This window comes from Amblyomma mixtum, chromosome 3, assembly GCF_055824585.1.
Source record: "Amblyomma mixtum isolate Tamu chromosome 3, ASM5582458v1, whole genome shotgun sequence".
Classification (NCBI taxonomy): Eukaryota; Metazoa; Arthropoda; class Arachnida; order Ixodida; family Ixodidae; genus Amblyomma; species Amblyomma mixtum.
Genome location: NC_143014.1, coordinates 69,495,728 through 69,500,419, shown reverse-complemented (window position 1 = coordinate 69,500,419; position 4,692 = coordinate 69,495,728). Strand labels below are relative to the sequence as shown.

Sequence of the window (4,692 nt, the reverse complement as noted above, 5' to 3'; positions counted from 1 at the left end):
CTGTATCCTGCTGGTACACACCAATGGAGCAGAAACGTGGAGGCTAACGAAGAGGGTTCAATGTAGGGAGCTATGGAAAGAAAAATGATAAGTGTAACGTTAAGAGATCGGAAGCGGATGGAGTAGGTGAGGGAACAAACGCGGGTTAATGACATCCTGGTCGAAATCAAGAGGTAGAAATGGGAAGATAACCGCTGGTCCTTAAGGGTAACGGAGTGGATTCCAAGAGAAGGGAAGCTTAACAGAGGGTGGCAGAAAGTTAGGTGGGCGGATGAGATTAAGAAGTTTGCGGGGACACGGTGGCCGCAACTGTCAAAGGACAGTAATTGTAGAGACATGGGAGAGGCCTCTGCCCTGCAGTGGGCGTAGTCAGGCTAACGGTGATGACGGTGATTGCCTTCTGTCTTCAAAGCCAGTCTTTTTTCTTAATTCCTGAAGTGATAGCCGCTTTCTAGTGGAAACAAAAGTGTGCTGAACATCGCCACGTACTAGAGCCCTGGCGATGCATGAAAATGCTTTCTCGAAAGTGCAAAAAGAAAAGTTACGAAGAATAATAATTGCCTATGAGGAAATGTAAGGCGCAGTAGTTCTTTTACTCTCGGTGGACGCCCAATCGGCGCCGTGATGAAGGAGATTAAGGAAGGAGTTAAAAGAGGAAAAGAGAAATAGGTGCGTTACTGGAGGGCTTCGAATTAATTCAGGTCACCTAGGGTTGTTTATCGACCACCTGGGGTTCACAGCACACGGGCACGCTTTGGATTTCGCCGCCATCGGAACGCGGCCGCCGTGGAGGAAGTGGTGTCGGAGATTGTGAAAGAAGAATGATGTTACGTTATGCGCGTTAACACCCCGAAGCTGCACACGGAATATGAGAGACACCGTAGTGGAGGGCTGTGGATTAATTTAGACAATCTGGTGTTCTTCGACATGCACTGATATAACGCAGCATGCGTGTGTCTTTGCACTTCGATACGAGCGGCCGAGATTGGATCTCGCTTCCTAGGTTTCAGCAGTAGAACGCCATAGCTACCGAGCCACCACGGCGCGGAGGGTTCTGGGTTCATTTCAACCACACCGGGTTGTTCAACTTGCACTGACATTGCAGAGCACATGGGCACCTCTTTTTCTTTCGCCCATCAAAACGCAGCCACCGCAAGGCAGTTGGTCATGACTAACGGAAAAGCACAGCAACGGTTTCGCTTTCGGTGTACGCCGTAAACCGCACCATGAAGGACAGGATGAAGCAACGTTCATGGAACTAAACTCAGTTGCCAAACCGAGAGCGGTTTTGCGGCGCCGCCACCACTGGCTGCTCTGAGTGGCGCTGCAGTCGTACCAGGCTTCAGCCGGTCCGATCAGTTGCTGTACTGCGCGCATGTCGTAGAGTGCTTTCGCGACGCGATTTCTGCTGTGGTCGTTGTCTTTGTGCTACGTGCGCTTGCATGCAGATTTTCTGGTGCTGTATCTGCCATGCCGACGTCCTGTGCGCCGGGCTGCACGAGCAGTTACAGAAACAACAGACTGCAAAGCATTTTTTCGCGGCTCCTCGTGACGCGGATCTCCGTGCGGCATGGGATCGAGCCATTCCCCGCCCGTGTTGACAGAAAACTCTCCGACAAATCACGTGTGTGCGATCTTCATTTCCATTTTGAAAGGAGCGTGGTTATAAGAGTTTCTTCACCAAAGTAGCATATTAGACATCTACTCTAAAGGTGGAGATCAGATCATCGCAAGGCTCATCATAAGTTCACTTACCAGCCTATCTAAACGCGAATGTCTGGCAGGCATTGGTGCTGTATGTTTTAAGCATAAATTAGCAATAGCTTTAGAGCGCAAAGCCCCGCATTTATGGCACTCGAAAGCAGACCACAAGTGCCTACGATTTCTGTGGTGCAGTTTTCCGAAATAAGCAGATTTTACGCACAGTGTCCACTTCGTGAATGACTCCGCGCGCTGCTCACAACCCGAGCTGCGAAGGCAGTGAACTTCCTCGGGTACGTTCCTCAGTTGTCAGTTTCTCTTTCCCTGCAACAGCGACGATGCCTGACGCCAACTATCCAGACAAGAAATTTCAGTATTTTGAGTTTACCGCTCTCCGTGTATTGTTCCTAGCGTGCGCTACCGTTCCAACAATATTTTTTCGATCCTTCACGCAGTGCACTACAGCTGGACACAAATACAGAGATATTTTTACAGTTTATTCCCAACACATTTTGCGCACGCACACCTCGACGAGGCTCCACTTACTCCTAGCTGCTGCGGTGGCTCAGTGGCTATGGTGCTCGGCTGCTGACCCAAAAGACGCGGGTTCGATCCCGGCCGCGGCGGCTAGAATTTCTTTGGAGGAGAAATTCTAGAGGCCCGTGTACTGTGCGATGTCAGTGCACGTTAAAGAACCCCAGGTGGTCGAAATTTCCGGAGCCCTCCATTACGGCGTCTCTCATAGCCTTAGTCGCTTTGGGACGTTAAACCCCATAAACTAACTAACTAACTAAACTAAACTTACTCCTCTCGATTTTTGCTTCTTCCCCATTAATAACATGGGTGTACGTCTTCAGTATGTCTTCTTCGTGAAAATGAAGGTCGCACACACGTGATTTGTCGGAGAGTTTTCTGTCAATACGGGGAATGGCTCGATCCCATGCCGCACGGAGAACCGCGTCGATGAGCCGCGAAAAAATGCCTCGCAGTCTTGTTGTTTCTGTAACCGCTCGTGCAGCCCGGCGCACAGCACGTCGGCATGGCAGATACAGCACCTGAAACTCTGCATGCAAGCGCACGTAGCCCAAAGACAATGATCACAGCAGCAATCGCGTCGCGAAAGCACTCTACGACATGCGCGCACAGTAGCAGGCAGACATTCGCGTTTAGATAAGCTGGTAAGTGAACTTACGATGAGCCTTGCGATGATCTGATCTCCACCTTTAAAGTAGATGTCTAATATGCTACTTTGGTGAAGAAACTCTTATAACCACGCTCCTTTCGAAAATCATGACCGCCCGCAATTTCGGCCAACGGTGGCATTGGCCAGGCAGCGATGATCTATCACTCGAGTTGCTGCAGGAAAGATTTGTGGCATACTCGCCGCACAGGGTTCAGAACTGACTGGTGTCTTTACGATAAACATCGGTAAGTGCGATATTTGGGACGCCAGTTACTCAGCATTCCCGAAGGCTGCATGCTACGACGCTGGGCGGCCGGGCCTGCGGCGTCTGCTAGCGGCGGCCAGCGGGAGCCTGTTTCGACGGCAGCGCCCCCTCGCGCCAAAATTTGCGGGCCGCTTCAGCCGCATGGAGAAGGCGGAGAGTTTGGCAACTTAGTTTAGTTCCATTAACGTTGGGATGAAGGAAGGAAAAGAAGAGGTGACGTAGTGGAGGGTTCTGGATTCATTTCAACCGCCTGGAGTTCTGCAAGGAGCACTGGCATCACACAGCCCACGGGTGTCTTTTAAAGCGAAAGCTGCGTGTTGTTTCAATTAATCCTCCACCACGTGACCAATCCCTACACGAAACCGAGAGGAAAAAAAAAGAAGCGAGCCTGCCAGGATTCGAACCTGGAATCTTCTGATCCGTAGTCAGACGCGTTATCCGTTGCGCCACAGGCCCGGATAGTGAAAGTTACTATACAGCGAGAGCGATGCCTCGTATGCATTAGGCTAAAGCAAGCGAACTCTTGAGATAGCCGCATCACTTGGCCGCGCTCGTGACACTTCACACTTAGGGGTGTGTGAATATTTGAAATTTTCGAATAGAGAATTAAATATCATCCTGTTCTATTCGCTGGACGAATCAAGTAGTGAATGTTCAAAATTATTCGGAACGAATTCGATCCGTTCTGTAGTTTTCGAACAGCTTTCGAATTAATGGCACGAAGTTCGAACATGGCACGCCGTAGTTTTTTCGACAACTGTGTTCAAACAACGCGCGCTCCGACTACTCACAGCACGCCGCCGATCGGTGTGTGCGGAAAGGAGGGCTGACTGCCGCGACGCCACTCAGCCCTCCTTTCCGCACACACCGATCGGCGGCGTGCTGTCAGTAGTCGGAGCGCGCGTTGTTTGAACACAGTTTCGAGTGGCGGCATTCGTAATTCTCAAAGATATGGCCTTCAATATTTGGCAATGCAACAGGGTTCAGCCAGGTTTAGCGAACACTGCGTCCATGTTCGATGTCGTGGGCTATGGCTCAAACTCATTCTTTTCATAAACTGAGATTCGGCGCTAGTTCGTTCGCTGTCGTGACCAGTAGCAAAAGATAGTTTTCCTATGTGTATACGACATGACGGTCATGGAGCGCCGAAGCCTACAGTCGCGTTGCGCGAGGCGCTCAAAGCTCTCGCAAAAGCCTCGTATAGGGTGTTAAAAAGTTCCATTAAAAAATTTACCTCTCTCTCAAAACGCTCGCGGATCGCGAGAACAAGTGGGGAGCCACTGCTGCGACTGTACAAGAGGCATATTTTAAAACGTCACCTATTCCCAAACCTCCGAAACATTACAACAATGTTACTTTTTTTTTGTTTAACCGCCGCGGTGGCTCAGTGGTTACGGCGCTCGGCTGCTGACCCGAAAGACGCGGGTTGATCCCGGCCGCGGCGGCCGAATTTCGATGAATGCGAAATTCTATAGGCCCGTGTGCTGTGTGATGTAAGTGCACGTTAAAGAACCCCAGGTGGTCGAAATTTCCGGAGCCCTCC

The 4,692-nt window shown here is 50.6% G+C and overlaps 1 non-coding gene across 1 annotated transcript; it reads right to left on the bottom strand.

Moving 5' to 3' along the window:
- Positions 1 to 3,532: 3,532 nt before the first annotated feature.
- Positions 3,533 to 3,605, bottom strand: TRNAR-ACG (transfer RNA arginine (anticodon ACG)). The gene has a single exon. It is a non-coding gene; the product is annotated as a tRNA-Arg (tRNA).
- Positions 3,606 to 4,692: the final 1,087 nt, after the last annotated feature.